The sequence below is a fragment of the Camellia sinensis genome, chromosome 12 (assembly GCF_055761805.1).
Source record: "Camellia sinensis isolate YWXY chromosome 12, ASM5576180v1, whole genome shotgun sequence".
Classification (NCBI taxonomy): domain Eukaryota; kingdom Viridiplantae; phylum Streptophyta; class Magnoliopsida; order Ericales; family Theaceae; genus Camellia; species Camellia sinensis.
Genome location: NC_138972.1, coordinates 53,344,852 through 53,363,726, shown reverse-complemented (window position 1 = coordinate 53,363,726; position 18,875 = coordinate 53,344,852).

The following is an 18,875-nucleotide window of genomic DNA, read 5'->3' as shown; positions in this document are numbered from 1 at the left end:
GCAACTTGGGAATGTGAGGTGAAAGTCCATGAGAAGTATCTGGACCTATTTGTTGACGTTTGAACATATATCAAAAATCTTGTCATATTAATGTAATAAAAACATTGTATGTGTTTTGAAAATATAAATTATATATTCAGTACTGGGCACGTGTTTATCTCAATGATGAGAATGAATGACTGGTGGATGGGTCATGGTGATGAAATTGAATTGCTATCATTGTCACAATTGGCTTAAATACAATATTGTTGTTAATTTAAAAGTTTGGGGATGAAATTCCATAAGGGGGGAGCTTATAGCGATCCGTGCTTAGAATCAACCCCTTTAATGCTTTTGAATCTGGGAAACCATGTCTGTAGCTATTTTTCATTCTGTTTTCTTGCTTGGTTTTGGCTTCAAGGGTCGACTCCATCCTTAGTCGTGTCGACACTGCCTCTCTTTCCTTGTCTTGTTCTACTCCCAAGGTCGACACCTATCTTGGTGGTGTTGACACCTCCTTGTTACCGTGTTCCTGGTAAAGCTACTAAAAAATAGGGTTGACACCAGTCTTGGTGGTGTCGACACTTGTCCTGATTTTTGGCCTCTAGAGTCGACACCAATCTGGGTGGTGTCAACACCTGTCTTCTGTGTTCCTGGAATTCACTACTAAAATATAGGGCCAACACAATAGGTTCCCAAGGTCGACCCTTCTCTTCCTATGGTGTTCTAGGTTCTCCACTAAAATATAGGGTCGACACCACTGCTTCCAAGGGTGGACCCTTGTCTATTGCCAAACACAAGTGTCTCGGCTTTTCTTCTTGAGGGTCGACACCACTGTCGTGAGGGTCGACCCCTGTGAGTTAGTTTCAACATTTTGTTCGGCTTGGGCCTTACCTTTGGGGATTTTTTACTTGTTCTTTTCATTTGACTTTGGAGCAATTATTCTATTAATACCTAGTCACTATAAATAAACCCAAAAACACTTTTATATCTTTCATTACTTCTCTTTTTCCCTCTTACCCGTGACTTTCCTCTCTTTCTATCTAAACTCATTTTTTCTCACTTAGATCTTCAAATCTACTCACCTAGAGGTACCACCTTATCTTAGTCCTTTGAAATAGATTGTAGATCGGGTCAAGGGCCTTCTTTTGATCCAAGAGGTTTGTGGTTTCACCAACTTTGAGTTTTTCGAGTTCTTCTCTTCCACTTTTCTAAGCTTGAGGTAGGGATTCTTTGCACCTGCTTATGAATTTCAACTTAGTTATATGTTATTTCTAAAACAATGTTTTGATTTGGGGATTTGAACAAAAATCTAGGGTTTTGGCTTTGAAATTAAAAGAGGAGTTTTGTTAAATGGAATCATGGGAAAGGTTGTGGGGATGTGTTGATGATTGTTCTATGTGGAAAATGGTAGTCTTCTTTACTCGGAAGTGATTTTGAAAGAAAATGAGATTTTGTTCCAAAACTATGAGTTTTGACTAGTGTTGGAAAACATTGAAAAATGATGTTGGTGTTGTAAAATTTTGGGAAAGAATGTGGATATGAATGGGGATGGTGGAGTTGGATATCTACTATCACTCGCATTTTGAAATTTGGAAAATCTATCTTATGTAATTTATTTATCTCTACCTATTTCAGCTATCGGTAGAGGATAACTATGATTGTTGTAGACTTTGCATGAGAACTAAGAGGATTGAAGTCGTTTTCTCATTCATTTGCATTGAGCACTATTGTATATTATCACATTGAAAATGTATACTGTTTTGAGAAAAAATGTGAATACTTGGTGAATCTGGGTAGGGGTGTGGTTGCAAATGTTAAGTTGGCCTGTGTGTCCTTAGTGAAAGACGAGAAAACTGCATGAATAGGTGTCGACCCTTCAGGTTAATACCGATAAAAATAACAAAGAGTAATGCTTGTATAGCCTGCTAGCAAACACATACCTACTGGGCTTTGGCTCACCCTATGTGGGAAAAGCATTTCAGGTGCTAATGATATGCCTTCGCTAAGGTAATAGCTTGGGAGAACTTGGAGCCAGAGCTTCTTTTTGTTTATTTGTGTATTTATTTTGTACAAGCCTAAGGCTTTAATCGTATTAAGTTTAAACTAACTTTTGATGTAACCAAGCATTGTTTTGGAAAGGTGCAAGCCTATAGGGCATTTATTAATTGTTTAACTTGCCTTCATATCATTAACAATGTAACACATGCTATAGATTTTGGGTTAGAAATTATGAATGTATAACCGCATGTGTTACCTTTTGTAGTATGAGATCATATGGAATGGAACGAGAAATGTATTCAGTATGGTATGATTATTCATTAATATTGTGGATAGTTTTATTGCAATTATTTCGGGGCGTGAGATTAGTAACATGTCTTGTACATGTTCAACATAGATAGGCAAATTTATTCCAGGGTTGTTTGGGTTCTTATGCGGTCTCACTGAAAGTGGGGTCCAGAGGTTACTTATAATAAAATATAAATAAATTAAAAAAAGAGAAGGCAAATTTATCAAAATCAAGTGTGGATTTAACCCATGGCTTTGGGGCAAAGTATATGCTCTCTAACCCCTATAGTGGAGGTTGTGCGTTCGATGGGGTGATCCCCTTCCCCCTTTGATTAGTCTAGTATATGTTAGGTTTTTGTAATTGGCAATTCCGTTTGACAAAACTCATTTCAGTTGTAATTTTATTCGCTCTTTTATTACAGTGAAGCTATGAGTGTTTAGATGCGAATCCAACTCGAATTGTGTTTATACAGAGAAGTTTGTGATCTTGATCCTTTCTTGTTTGCTATTTTGATGACTATGTACAGGGGTTGAGCTGCTTGGTCAACTCGCGGGGCCCAAGGGGCAGCGTCCCATGGTGGGGTTGAGGGGTAGTGCCCCCAAAAAAGAAAAACTGCTGTCAAAGTTATTTGACCGCTCGAGCGGTGATTTGTGCACTCGAGCGGTGAATGGCATCATCTAGTACATGTCTTGATTTATTGATCAAGGTTCTCCTTCTTCATTATGAAAGTCTGGTTCTGTTGGTCTTATATTCAGATGTTTTCTTCAGCTCCTCGATTCCAATGATGGAATTGCTAGAGCACCACTATACAGCTTCACGAGCTGACGTTGCCATGCCCGAAATACGAAAAAACGTCCTAAGGTCGGTTAAGAAAAATTTCATTTTTAATGTCTTTTAGTTGATAGAGTAAATAGTGTTGTAATAATATAACATAATCAAGGCAGGGAAATCTCTAACTGAAGGTTGAAATGCATGTGTAAGGGTTGAACCTAGGCTCTAATACCAAGTTGTGACGCCCCAAAAATCGGGAATATCAGAGAATATATTAACAAATAAATATAGGGTTTATCTAAGATAACGAGTTAGAGAATGTCACCAAAGAGTCCTTTGGTCAATAACCAAGTAAGATCCCAAGAAAGATTAGAGGAGTCAAACTAGCCTCCCTTCAAAGTCCAATCTCCTTAGATAGCAAAACTACCCTTTTGACAGATCTTAACAAGATATTAACACAAGGTCTACATGAGTCGATGAAACATAAGGGATGGGTAATATAAAAGATATGTATAGATATATAATAAATACAAAATCAAGTTTTAAATACAACATGGGATCCATCACTTATAACCTCAAAACAGGTTTACAAACTAGTTTCTAAGCCAACTAAGGTAGTCGTACGTCCTCAAATGCTTCGGCTTTGCCTTTGACTGGTCTAATAGTCTTCAATACCTGGCATGAAATGCCATGAGCTTTGAATGCCCAGTAAACGCACACACACCCCGTCCCTTTTTCCCAATCCAATACACAATCATATTTACAGCAAGCAAGTAGTGAAGCATGATATTCAAGCCAATAGCAGCAATTTTAATAATAGAGGAAATGAACATGTCATTTAAATAGATAACAAAGATTATAATATTAGTGGTTAGTATTCTAGAAATCCCCCAAAGAGATTTCATCCTTCCAACCACAAGAATTGGACACCGGACTATTCGAAACTCTCCCTTTTGCTGCTTTGTTGCAGAACTTACCTCGGATGCCTACCAACGGTTATATACCGAGTAGCACCAACTGCAGGGCCTCAAAAGGAATGACGAAAAGATAAAGGTTTTATCTCCTGAATCCAACCTTATCCTTGCAAAAAGTTTTATCCTCCTAAATGTCCTATCCGGACCCAACCTTATCTTACCAATCAAACCATTGCAAAGAGTCCGAATACGTCCGTTCCATTCTAGGGTTTACGCGACAACCGCTTGCGCAAGACTTAACCTTCAATTAGGGAGCAAATCCCATCAATCCATACTTAACACATTATCATCTCTTCATTATCCAAGTGATCGAAAACCCAACACCACCACAATTAAGTTTCTCGTTGAGTTAAATGCTTTAAATTAAAGTTAGAACAACTTAACAAGGTAGTAATATCCACACAAACATGAGCACCATCAAATGAAGAAGATGAGGAACATAACCATAATACATGCAATATCATACCAAGACATGATCATGTACTAATAAGCATATTCATGAACACAAGAGCATAAAACACCCATGCAAAACTAAATTTCCAGATTAGTACCAATTAAAGATTAAAATCAAAAGGGATATTTTAGATTTTTCCCAAACTAGGCCTTTATATGGTTCGTAGAGAATTTAATCTAGTTTTCAGAACATGTTTCGGAAATGTGATAGCTTTTCTAGATTTTTAGTTATTCAAGAAACACTCCAGCGCTTTCCAGATTCATCGAGCATTACGAAAATTGGATTTTCTTGCAAACCACCCACTCTTTTTCAATGAAACAAATTTTCCTTGAAAGATAACTCCTTAAGAGAGAATTTTACGTAAAAATTAGGTCCATAAGATTTTTATACATTTTTCTAGAATTTTTGAAAGTTCACTGTAAAATAGATTTTTCATACACAACACTCAAAATAAGAAGATTGGTGAGAAAAGAGGCCAACTAAGGGAAATTTTCCACTTCTTTTGTGATGAAAACATACTAAATAATGTATCAATAACTCAGATTTTTATAGTGGCGGTATGCCTTTAAAAAAAATGTGAGATATGGGAAGGAGAACGTAGTTTTCTATCTATTAAGAGGAACTATGAATAGAAGAATTGTTGAAGCCCAATTCATCCACTGTGAACACATGAACACCATTACAACACATCTGAAAATATTATATAAAACCTCTAATAACATGTATTTGGAAAAGGAAAATAAAAGAGAGAGTTGTTACTACAACAAATTACATTTTTGGCGACTAAATTTTTAGTCGCGAAAAATCATTTTTTTGGTCGCCGAAGATTTTTGCCGACTAAATTTTTTGGTCACCAGCTTTTTCGCTAGATGATTGTCAAGAAAGGTATTGGCGAATAATTTTTTTTAGTCGCCGAAAGTCACCAATTGGCAACTAAAAATTTAGTCGCCCAAAATAAAATATTTAGTCGCCAAAAAGAAAATATTTTCCATCTTTAGTTTTTTAGCTACCAATTTTTTAGTCACTAAAAATGTGACACTCTTTTTTGGCTACCAATTTTTTAGTTGCCAAAAGCTTTCATTTTATTTTTTTTTTTTTTTTTGGGCTACTAATTGTTTAGTCGCCAATAAGTTCCTTTTTATTTTTTGGCTACTAAATGTTTATTCGCCAAAAGTTCAAACTCTGTTTATTAATTTTTTTTAAAATGCACAAATTGAATATTTTTCATTAATTTCTTGAAGGCTTCTGAGCAAAATGCAGTGGGGAACTTGTGCTGCTGGTTCTTGAAGGCTTCAAGGCCCTTTGCCAGCCGTTGTTGTTTGTGGCCTTTGTTGTTGTTTTTGTTGTCATCTTTGACCTTTTGTTTTTGGTTTTGGTTTTGGTTTTGGTTGGTTTTCTGAGACCAAAGATCAGCATGCTTGCCTGCTTTGATCAGTTTCTTGATCAAAGTTGCAGAATCTACACTTCCTGAAACTGTGACCTTTCGTTGCTTTGCATCTAAATCTACTTGGTAAACACCTATCACAAATTGGGGAAACAACAGAAAAACAAGTCATGAATGCACATAAAAAAGTACAAAACTTTTGGCCAAAAAAAAAAAACAAAGGTCAAATTTTAGACTTCAATTACTGAGTGATTGTCCACAACATGCTTTTCATCTTTCCAATCTGTTGCTTAAAAGGGAACTGCACTACTATCTTATATCATATCAAAATCAAATAATTAAGAAAAAGAATTTGAATGCACTAACCATAGCATATTGTTAAAATTTATCCATTTCACACAAAACCCACATTACTGAGGTCCAGAGTAAAGAATATTAGTGGACAAATTAACCAAAACACCACTCTTCAAACATAGTTAAAGAGCTGAAAAACAGAGAGAACTAGTAATGGGGAAAAATAAACTAGAAAACAGAGAAGGGAGAGTTAGCTATGCAATTCATGGTCAAGTGAGAACCTTCAATCCTCTGAAGAAGTTTCTTCACTTTCTGCCTACACCCATCACAGTGTATGTTCACTTTGAGCACACAAGTCTGTAAAAAGACAAAAAAATAAAAACAAAAAAATGGAAGGAAACAAAAGCAAACAACAAGAAAACAGAGATTGTGACGAAAAGATCGACACCCAACTTTCCTCTAATCTTTGTAATAAAAATGCATGATAGGAGAGGGGGCTTAAAGATGGAGAGACAAGAATGTTTTTTTAGAGAGAAAAACATGGATCTTGAGAAGCTTAAAGTCTTCATCTTTAGTCATTTCTTCAGCGTTTTTTGGAATGAAAGATCTCTTCCTCTCTCTCACACTCACTTCCGTTCTGCTACAAAAGGAAAATAAAAAATAAAAGAACCCACCTAAGCTAGTGGGGGTCAAGAGGCTGTTGCTGATGCATGTGAGTTCCCCTCTCTCTCTCTCTCTCTCTCTCTCTCTCTCTCTCTCTCTCTCTCTCTATCTTTCACCTCTTCTTTGTTCTTGAGTTTACTGCTTGGAAACAAACAGAGAAAAAGTACATAGGTTTTCAGGATAAATGAGAACAATCCAAATATATATATATATATTACACCATTAGCGACTAAATATTTTTAGTCGCCAATTAATTTTATAAATCCCTCCAAAATTTGAAATATTTCCCTCTAAATATTTTAGTTTTTTGGCAACTAATATTTTTTTTTTGTCGCTAAAAATAAGTTTTTGGCGACCAAAAGATAAAAAATAATTTTTTATTTTATATTCGGCGACTAAATGGCTTTAGTAGCCAAAACTCAATATACGGCGACTAAAATAATTTTTTGACGCTGAAAATTTGTTTTTGGCAACCAAACTTTTGGTCGCCAAAGATAAAAAATAATTTTTTATTTTACATTCGGCGACTAAATGGCTTTAGTAGCCAAAACTCAATATACGGCAACCAAAATAATTTTTCGTCGCTGAAAATATGTTTTTGGCTACCAAACTTTTGGTCGCCAAAGATAAAAAAATAATTTTTTATTTTACATTCGGCAACTAAATGGTTTTAGTAGCCAAAACTCAATATATGGCGACTAAAATATTTTTTCTGTCGCCAATTCTAGTATTTTTAGCGACTAAATTTTTTTTTTAGTCGCCAATAATTAATATACCCGACTAAAAAAAATTAGTAGCTAAATATTATACTTTTGCCGACTAAAAAAATTTTTGGTCGCCAATTCCACAACTTTTGGCAACTAAATTTTTTTTAGTCGCCAAAGTTGCATTTTGTTGTAGCGTGTGTTGTGACTTACTTGATTGCCTAGTGAAGTGTTTGCACAATTTCTTCTCTTTTCCTCCCCTCCACTACCAAAGTTCACTCTCTTCCTCTTCTTTCTTTCTCTCAACTGAATGTGTAGGTGTGTGAGTGTATGAGATGCGTAACATGTGGAGGGTGGTGGTGTTTTTATAATAAAATTGGTGTAAAAGGTCCAAAATGCGCATTGGTTGGAATGGAATGGAATTGATATGTATTTAGTTGAAATGTAATAGAATGAAGGATCATTAGGGAGCCTAATCATGTATTAAGGTATGATCTAGTTAGGGTTAGGCTTAGGCTTAAGTAGAACCAAGATAGTTACAAGTACAAGACAACTTTCCTTGAACTATAGTACCAAGGTCAAATTTTCCTCCATGAATCATGCAATGTTGTCTCCAAAAAGTACACAAGTGTATATGCTAGGGTGGCTAGCCATGTGCTCAAGATTTAGGGGACTTTCCAATTTATTTTGTGTACAAATTTCATAGATATTGTGTACAAAAAGATTTGATGAATAAAAGGTAGAAATATATATATATATATATATATAATGGTACTAACTTGGGGTCAACTTGTGATTTAAGAAGAATATGAGGGCCAAAATCTTAATTTATGAATTTTAACGTTTAATTAAGTGTAGTATTTAATTTATCTAAGGTCTGGAAATTTAATTCGGATAAAGTTTCTCTGTTTTGAATTAAACGGCGAATTGTACTGAGAACCGGAAACCTAAGGTTTCTTGTATGGAAAATATACTTAGAAATTTAATTTAATTATTATTTGGGTTTTAGAAATGGTTCTTGAGTTCCGAGTTCAATCAGGATTTTTGAGTTTTCGATTGGCACGCATGTTCGATTCTATAACTAGAATTGAAGACAAATTAGGGTTGGAGGGTCTTTATCGAAATAATTCAAAAGTCAAGGACTTAATAGGTTTTACAAAGGTTAGGGGCCTCACAGCTTACCCCCCTTATATAAAATTCATCCTCGAAATTTCAAACATTCTTCATGTCTCAAATGTTGTGGGCAATTGCATCCTAGTGCTGCCAATGTATATCAATTAGCCGAATCATCTTCTTCTCTTAAGTTCTTCTTCCTTCTGTCCAGAGCCACCAATGGCTTCGTTTTAATAATAGCATCTTGAATCGAATTCCTCCCCAATTAATGAGATAAGGAGATGTGTTAATCTTTTATGTTATTTAAAATTCTGAACTAATCGTTGTTACTTCGGTGTGAGGGCTTGTATTGCCAAATTCTCGATTTGGTGATCTATACTCTTGTTAAGAATTGATCCCTTGGTAATTTGCTGATGCCATTGCATTTGTCAAGTTGTTGTGTTGAGTCATAGAAACTAATCTATCCCCTTTAAATAATAAAAGTGTTCCATTGGATGGGTAAGTCATGTCCTTCTTTTGGTCACTATCGATAATTGCTAAGGTACAAGTAACGAATCTATTTCTAAGATGAGGTCGGAGTCGGGTATCTTCATGCCTCGAAAATTGCACAAATAATTCCTATGTCCTAACACATATTGCAGATATAAAGGAATGCGATGAATAAAATGCATACCCAAAAGTTCTAAGATTGGATTAAATAAAGAAAATTTACACCATCTACGTTCAGGTTACAAAAAGTCATTCCAAAGGAGTTCTAACTGCTTAGTTACATTCTTCCAGGTTAACCAAGGCTCATACTGCAGTTCCTCGAGTTCATGTGTTGTACTTCTCGCTCTCACGGTACTGCTTAGTGAGGTCTTCGTATTCTTTCCCTTGTAGTGCAAATATTCTGCCAGTTGGCCTCTGATTATTATTGAGCCCATGCCTCTTGTTGCCTTCTTTCCTCTGGTATTGTTGACTAGCTAGACCTGGCTTGTTCTTCTATGTCTTCTGCTCGTCAATCCCTTATGCGTTTGCTTTTGTACCTTCTCCTTGATTTCCTAACTGGACGAGTTGGGGACACTTATTCTTCTTGTGCCCCAGTTGCTGACAATAGTAACACTAGATTGGCTAAGCTGATCATGTTTAAAAGCTTTCTTTCTAGTACTGCTGTTTCAGTTGTTGTGGTGCCCTAGTGTACGGTTTTTGTATTGCATGTCTTCGACTGTTTCTTTCTGGTCCAACATGGGATTGACTTTCTTTCTTCAAGCTCCAAATCCGTCTGGTATCTACCACTGCCCGTTCTGCGTCTAGTGCTGTGTCCACCACATCTGCAAAAGTAGGAAGTTGCAAGGGCAAAACCCTTCCTCTGATTATAGGGTCTAGACCCCACTCAAATTTTCGTGCTTTCTCTTCATTATCACCTACGTATCAAGTCGCATAACGAGCCAATTCCTCAAACTTTGCCACGTATTGGGTCACCATCATCGTGCCTTGCTCTAGCAATTGAAACTCACGAATTCTCTCCTGTTTAACAGTGTGTGGAAAGTACGCCCTCATAAATGATTCTTTAAATTGTACCCAAGTCATAGTCGTGATGTCCCTAGATTCCTTGATTAAGGTCCACCAATGGTCTACCTCACCTTCCAACTGGTAAATGGCCAGAGCGATCTTGTCTATATGCTTGACTATTTCCATTGTCTCCAGCATCTTCTCGATTTGTCGAATCCAATTTTCAGCGATCTTAGGATCGGGGTTGCCAGTGAAGATCAGCGGTCTCTGTTTGCGAAATTCAGAGAATAGATGTGTCCTCTCATTCTGACGTGTGCTCTTCAGCCTTCCTAATTCTTCCAAAATTTGATTTTGATATTCCCAGGTAAATTGGCTATGGGTGTAGGAATGTGATTATTAACCCCGGCTGTCCCATTCCTGTTAATATTGACGTTATCGTTGTGGTTACAGTTGTCACTGGTACCAGTGTAATTCTTTGCTCCTGTGTGGTTCACCATCTACCAACGTACAGTTAAGTGCAGGTTAGGGTTATGCTAACGCGGTTAGTTAAGGGAATTACTAAGGTGAAATGCTTCTAATTCAAGTAATTCCTATTATGCTTCCTAACATAGTCCTACTCAACTACTGATTTCGTCACCATTCTTAATCGTTCTGGACAAACTACATGTCTTGATTTATTGATCAAGGTTCTCCTTCTTCATTGTGAAATTCTGGTTCTATTGGTCTTATATTCAGATGTTTTCTTCAGCTCCTCGATTTCAATGATGGAATTGCTAGAGCACCACTATACACCTTCAAGAACAGACGTTGCCATGCCCGAAATCTGAAGAAACATCCTAAGGTCAGTTAAGAAAAATTTCATTTTTAATGTCTTTTAGTTGATAAAGTAAATAGTTTTGTAATAATACAACATAGTCGAGGCAGGGAAATCTCTAACTGCAAGTTGAAACGCATGTGTAAGGGTTGAACCTAGGCTCTGATACCAAGTTGTGACACCCCAAAAATCGAGAACATCAGAGAATATATTAACAAATAAATATAGGGTTTATCTAAGATAACGAGTTAGAGAATGTCACCAAAGAGTCCTTTGGTCAATAACCAAGTAAGATCCCAAGAAAGATTAGAGGAGTCAAACTAGCCTCCCTTCAAAGTCCAATCTCCTTAGATAGCAAAACTACCCTTTTGACAGATCTTAACAAGATATTAACACAAGGTCTACATAAGTCGATGAAACATAAGGGATGGGTAATATAAAAGATATGTATAAATATATAATAATTACAAAATCAAGTCTTAAATACAACATGGGATCTATCACTTATAACCTCAAATCACGTCTACAAACTAGTTTCTAATCCTCCTAGGGTAGCCATACGTCCTAAATGCTTCAGCTTTGCCTTTGACCAGTCTAATAGTCTTCAATACCTGGCATAAAACGTCATGAGCTTTGAATGCCCAGTAAACGCACACACACCCCGTCCCTTTTTCCCAATATAATACACAATCATATTTATAGCAAGCAAGTAGTGAAGCATGATATTCAAGTCAATAACAGCAATTTTAATAATAGAGGAAAAGAACATGTCATTTAAATAGATAACAAAGATTATAATGTTAGTGGTTAGTATTCTAGAAATCCCCCAAAGAGATTTCATCCTTCCAACCACAAGAATTGGACACCGGACTATTCGAAACTCTCCCTTTTGCTGCTTTGTTGCAGAACTTACCTCAGATGCCTACCAACGGTTGTATACCGGGTAGCGCCAACCGCAGGGCCTCAAAAGGAACGGCGAAAAGATAAAGGTTTTATCTCCTAAATCCAACCTTATCCTTCCAAAAAGTTTTATCCTCCTAAATGTCCCATCCGGACCCAGCCTTATCTCACCAATCAAACCATCGCAAAGAGTCCGAATACATCCGTTCCATTCTAGGGTTTACGCAACAACCACTTGTGCAAGACTTAACCTTCAATTAGGGAGAACATCTCATCAATCCATGCTTAACACATTATCATCTCTTCATTATCCAAGTGATCAAAAACCTAACACCACCCCAATTAAGTTTCTCGTTAAGTTAAATGTTTTAAATTAAAGTTAGAACAACTTAACAAGGTAGTAAAATCCACATAAACATGAGCACCATCAAATGAAGAAGATGAGGAACATAACCATAATACATGCAATATCATACCAAGACATGATCGTGTACTAATAAGCATATTCATGAACACAAGAGCATAAAACACCTATGCAAAACTAAATTTCCAGATTAGTACCAATTAAATATTAAAATCGAAAGGGATATTTTAGATTTTTCCCGAACTAGGCCTTTGTATGGTTCGTAGATAATTTAATCTAGTTTTCAGAACATGTTTCAGAAATGTGATAGCTTTTCTAGATTTTTAGTTATTCAAGAAACACTCCAGCGCTTTCCAGATTCATCGAGCGTTACGAAAATTGGATTTTCTTGCAAACCGCTCACTCTTTTTCAATGAAATGATTTTTCCTTGAAAGATAACTCCTTAAGGGAGAATTTTATGTAAAAATTAGATCCATAAGATTTTTATACATTTTTCTAGAATTTTCGAAAGTTCGCTGTAAAATAGATTTTTCATACACAACACTCAAAATAAGAAGATTGGTGATAAAAGAGGCCAACTAAGGGAAATTTTCCACTTATTTTGTGATGAAAACATACTAAATAATGTATCAATAACTCAGATTTTTACAGTGGTGGTATGCCTTAAAAAATTGTGAGATATGGGAAGGAAAACGTAGTTTTGAATCTATTAAGAGGAACTATGAGTAGAAGAATGATTGAAGCCCAATTCATCCACTTTGAACACATGAACACCATTACAAAACATCTAAAAATATTATATAAAACCTCTAATAACATGTATTTGGAAAAGGAAAATAAAAGAGAGAGTTGTGTTGTGGCTTACTTGATTGCCTAGTGAAGTGTTTACACAATTTCTTCTCTTTTCCTCTCCTTCACTACCAAAGTTCACTCTCTTCCTCTTCTTTCTTTCTCTCAACTGAATATGTAGGTGTGTGAGTGTATGAGATATGTAACGTGTGGAGGGTGGTGGTATTTTTATAATAAAATTGGTGTAAAAGGTCCAAAATGCCCATTGGTTGGAATGGAATGGAATTGAGATGTATTTAGTTGGAATGTAATGGAATGAAGGATCATTAGGGAACCTAATCATGTATTAAGGAATTATCTAGTTAGGGTTAGGCTTAGGCTTAAGTAGAACCAAGATAGTTAGAAGTACAAGACAACTTTCCTTGAATTATAGTACCAAGGTCAAATTTTCCTCCATGAATCATGCAATATTGTCTCCAAAAGTACACAACAAGTGTATATGCTAGGGTGGCTGGCCATGTGCTCAAGATTTGGGGGATTTTCCTATTTATTTTGTGTACAAATTTCATAGATATTGTGTACAAAAAGATTTGATGAATAAAAGGTAGAAATATATATATATATATATATATAATGGTACTAACTTGGGGTCAACTTGTGATTTAAGAAGAATATGAGGGCCAAAATCTTAATTTATGAATTTTAACGTTTAATTAAGTGTAGTATTTAATTTATTTAAGGTCTAAAAATTTAATTCGGATAAAGTTTCTCAGTTTTGAATTAAACGGCGAATTGTACTGAGAACCGGTAACCTAAGGTTTCTTGTATGGAAAATATACCTAGAAATTTAATTTAATTATTATTTGGGTTTTAGAAATGGTTCTTGAGTTCCGGGTTCAATCAAGATTTTTGAGTTTTCGGTTGGCACGCATGTTCGATTCTATAACTAGAATTGAAGACAAATAAGGATTGGAGGGTCTTTATTGAAATAATTCAAAAGTCAAGGACTTAATAGGTTTTACAAAGGTTAGGGGCCTCACATTATATGAGTTTCCTTGGCGTATAGAAGGTGATCGTTTGATCAACGAACTTCATATTGTTGAATTTCAAAGGTTGGTATTATTGTTTCGTTTACAAAAGATTTGGTGGATTCCGAGGAACTTGAGCCTGAAGCTTTGGTGGATTTCGGAGTGGCTCATCGTTATGGATTCAACATCAGTGTTATGAATTCAACGTTGGACAAGATAATTCCAAGGTGAAGACATTGGTGGAAAAGGCACATTGGAGTCGGTTCAATTTGGGTGTGGATTCGTTAGGTAATTGAGAGTGCACTTGTATAATTCCTTTTTTGTCTTCTTAGTGGATTGTTTTGTGGCTTTGGCCTATGGTTTTTGTATCACAATTGGAGGAGCTCCAATTGTGCTTTTTCCACATTAAATCATTGTATCGATTCGTCTTTGATTGTTTGATTGGGATTGTTATTTACTGTTTAAAATTGATACATAATCACAAATCAATATCTTGGGGTTTTATATATTTTTCAGTGTAGGTTCTAACGAGTAAAAAATGAAAAATGAAAAGAAAAAAAAAAGGATCTTAGCCATTATAAAACGGCAATATTTGAAAAATAGTTGTGAGGATACAGTATGTATTATGTTTTATGATGGAGAATTATGATGACTAAATTTTTTAATGTGGTGAACTTTTGTTTGAACGGGTGGTCTATGGTCTAAAAGAGTTGCTTATGTTTCACTAGGCTATTTGTTTACAAGGTGTACACGGTGTATGTTGAGATTCACAAGGCTACTACTAAACATTCAATGTTTCTAAATTATGCTCAACTTTCAATGAGTTATTTTAGTTGCTTCATTTGAAGTTGGTTCAAGTTAAAATATGTATAGTTTTTAGGTTTACTCAATCAAGTTGCTGAATTGGGAATGGATACGGGCATGAATCACGATCTTAAAGGCTTGATACAATAATGATCTCATTGCATTTCCTGATGTAAGTTGCTCAAAGGATTAGAGTGTGTAGACACCCCATTTTTTACCGCCCTTAAGACTTGGGCACTTTACTCTGAACACCCAATGATAAAAGTTACACTGTGCAATCTTTTGAATTCTCAGCGAAGAAATTTGGATTCAAGTTTTAATCCCAAATGTTACACCTCATTTTGGCCAAACTATTTTAGATCTTAAAACCCTCCTTTCAAAATCTTTCTCCAATGTTTTTACGATGTCTGAGGCTCGCATTTCGTTTAAAACATTGCACCTTTCGGTAAATCGAGTAAGGACAAAGTGGAAATACATGGAAGAGAGGTGAAATCTTTGAAAAATCTTTCAAAACATCTTCTTTATAGGTTTGGAGTTCAAGAAAATAGGAGGGTAGGGAAGCAAACTAGTTCGAAGAAGTTAGGCATCAATCCGGTTAAGATATAAATGATTAGTCTTCACTAAAATAGATATATCTCTTTGAACACTTAGAATTTAGACGTGAGGCCACCACTATTGGAAAGTAGACTTCCGGGGCTTCAACTTAGACTCAAGAATGACCTGAAACCAAGTCCGGATGAGGGAGATATGCCCGTTTGAAGTCGGGCCTGAAGTGTAGTCATTGAGACCCGGCTGGGTCCATTGAGAACCGGCTGTGTTGAGGCCCGGCCAGGCTTCAATGAAAACTTTTCCAGAGTTACTTTTTGGGCCGGCCGTGCATTATTGAGGCCTGGCCAGGTGTCACCGCCAAATAGATAGCTGGTGGGAATTGACCAAATATCTTTATTTGAAGATATTTTCAACCTTTTTGGCTCAAATTCTATAAATAGGACCTCTTCCTTCAGAATTCAAGGTTAGAAAACCTTCCAAAAGCATAGACATTAATAGAGCATCCATCTTCCATCCAAAAGCTTTCTTGACTTCATATCACCTTTTAGCTATACATACACAATACATATACCATTAGAGCTGGTTCTTGGAGCTTTTTTTTGAGATTTCAAACTAAATTTCAAAAACTTGAGGGCGTTGGAATCAAGTTTGTTTAACTACAAACATCCTCTCTTTCAAGAGGTATAACTTTTGCATCATCTTCCTTATTTTTGTTTTACTCTTTTCCTCTCTTTTCCTTGATTTATACACTGTTTTGGGGCTGTTTTGTGGGCTGAAACTTGTGATTTAAGAGTTACCAAAGGCGGAGGGGTTAACCACTCTTCCTTGAACCTTATTCCAAGCTTATATCCTAGTGTTTCCCACTTATTTCTTTGATTTGAGCCACTATTTTGGGGCTGCTTTTGGACTATTTTCAGAGGCTAAAATATGGTTTAGAAGTCCCAAAAGTGGATGGGTTAGCCACTCCTCCTTAGCTTTGCTTACTAGCTTTGTATCTCTTTGTTCTTGCCTATCTTTTTGTGCTCTTTTAACATGGTTTTAGCTCCTATTTTTTACACTTTAGGGGCTGTTTTAGAGCTATTTTAATTTATTTAATTAGTTCATGCTTTGATTAGTTCATTTGTTGTCTCATAAGTTCACTTGTATAACTTGTTGCATGTTGTTCTAACTTTTCTTTAACCCATTTCCATATTTAATAACCTCATTTTAATAATCAAGTTGTCACTCCTTTATTTCATTCGACATTTATTTCAAATGGTTGATGGTTATTCAAGACATGAACTAGAGTTTCGAGCTTAATGGCTTAATTTCTACGGAGATTCATTTTCAATGGCGTAATCTCTCTTTCATGTTGAGAATTACTTCCCATTTGATGCTTCTCTCCTTTTAGAGGACTTAACATCACCATGGACAAATAGACTAATGAATGGCAATGACTAAACAAATTGGTTTAAAATTGGATCAACGCATATAAAAAAAAATGGCTTAAATTGCTTAGGCTTGGCCGGACGTTATGCCAAGTTAATTGAGTCAAGAGTGATCATACGCTAATTCATGGCATTTTGATGATTCTTGAAGCGTCTCTACCACCCTCTTTGAGTTCACTCTATGACAAGAGGGAGGAGTGGTCATATTCATTGCATTTCATTGGTTTTTGTCCAAAATTGTATTCGAGATCATCAAGCAATTAATTTGCTCGTTGATGGTTTTGGAATTAATTTCAACCTTCTCTTGAGACTTTCCCATGACAGAGAAGAAAGAAAGGGACAAACAGAGCTTGAGAACACTCTATCTGCACTGGTTCACCTCATAACACAAAAACAGAGTTTTGCACCAAATTGATGCACGGCCAGTCATCTGTGGACCCGATCAGCCATCACTGATGCACGGCTGGCCCTCAGTGTGTGGCCAGTAGTGCAGTTTTATAGAAAACAGAGGTAGTGGCTGAAGGTGAAATAGAGTTGGCTTAGACAGACAGAGTAGCTCTCAGGCGTTGTGCATGCAACCTTCATCCATCTTTATTTACGCATTTGTCGAATGCGATTAATTGTTTCATTAAAGTTATCATTATCATAGTTATAAATTAATCTTAATGTAATTAATTAGTTATAACTAGCTAGTTTTGTAAAGTGTTGTAACTAATTAGTTAGTCAATTAGTTATTCAATTTCATTTTTTAATTAGTTAGTTAACTAGAAAAGTTAGTTGATTCATTTGTTGTAATAAAGTAGTTAATTAGCTTAGTTAAGTTAATTATTATTCATTCATTCGATTTTGTAATAGTTAGTTTAATTCGGACTATCGGACATTGATTCGCACCCTCCTGCATGAGGGATCAAAATGTTATAATAATGTGTATGTCTTCCAACCCCACGTCTTTCTCCCTTTTATTTAACTGCTTATGATGGTTAGTTTAGGGACATCATGTTTTGTTTAGCATACTTCATGTTTGCATCCATTTATATTGCATGCATCAAGGCTTGGTTCATCATTCTAACTCGCTTTGTTATTGCTTATACTTCTTTGAATATGTGCTTAGACTGCATGCTATCTGTTAGGTTTTTATTCTTGGCAATCCCGGTTGACAAAACTCCTTTCAGTTGTACTTGCTTTCGCACTTTTTATTTCAGTGAGGTTATGAGTTTTTAGATGCGAATCCAACCTAAATTATGCGTTGCAGAGAAGTTTGTGATGTTAATACTTTCAAGATTGCCACTTCGCTGATTATGACGAGAGGTCCAGGGGGCAGCACCCAAGCGGGTTCGAGAGGCAGCGCCCCCGAAGCAAAATACAAAATTGCATTCGAAGTTGCATGTCCGTCCTTGCTCGCTCGAGCGAAGGAGTTCTCGCTCGAGCGAAGGCTGCGTCTAGCAAAAAACCTGAGAATGATGAATGTACGCTCGAGCAAAGGTTGTGTGGCTCGAGCGAAACCACTTATGGAAAAACACATGATATTAGTTCCTCGCTCGAGCGAGAGTCTTCGCTCGAGCGAGCTTCGCAGTCCCAGATTTCTTTAAGTATTTGTTTTAGTCCAAAATTAGGATTACTACTCCAGATCTTCTTTTTGGATATTAAGGTTTATATCTGGGGATATTTTGCTAGTTTTCTTTGATGTTTAATTGAGTATTCAACTCATGGGTTACGAAGAATACATCAAAGGTTTGTTTGTTCATTCTATACAAAAGAGAGAGTTGTTCTTCGGTAGATTCTGAAGAATTTGAGCCTGAAGCTTTGGTGGATTCTGGAGTGGCTCATCGTCAAGACAATTCCGAGGTGAAGACGAGGCTGGAAGAGACACATAGGGGTTGGTTCAATTTGGGCATGGATTCGCTAGGTAATTGAGAGTATACCTGTGTAATTCTTTTATATCTTCTTAGTGGATTGTTTTGTGGCTGTTGCCCGTGGTTTTTTTATCACAATTAGAGGTGCTGCAATTGTGGTTTTTTCCACGTTAAAATCATTGTGTCGATTTGTCTTAATTGTTTGATTGGGATTGTTTTATTACTTTAA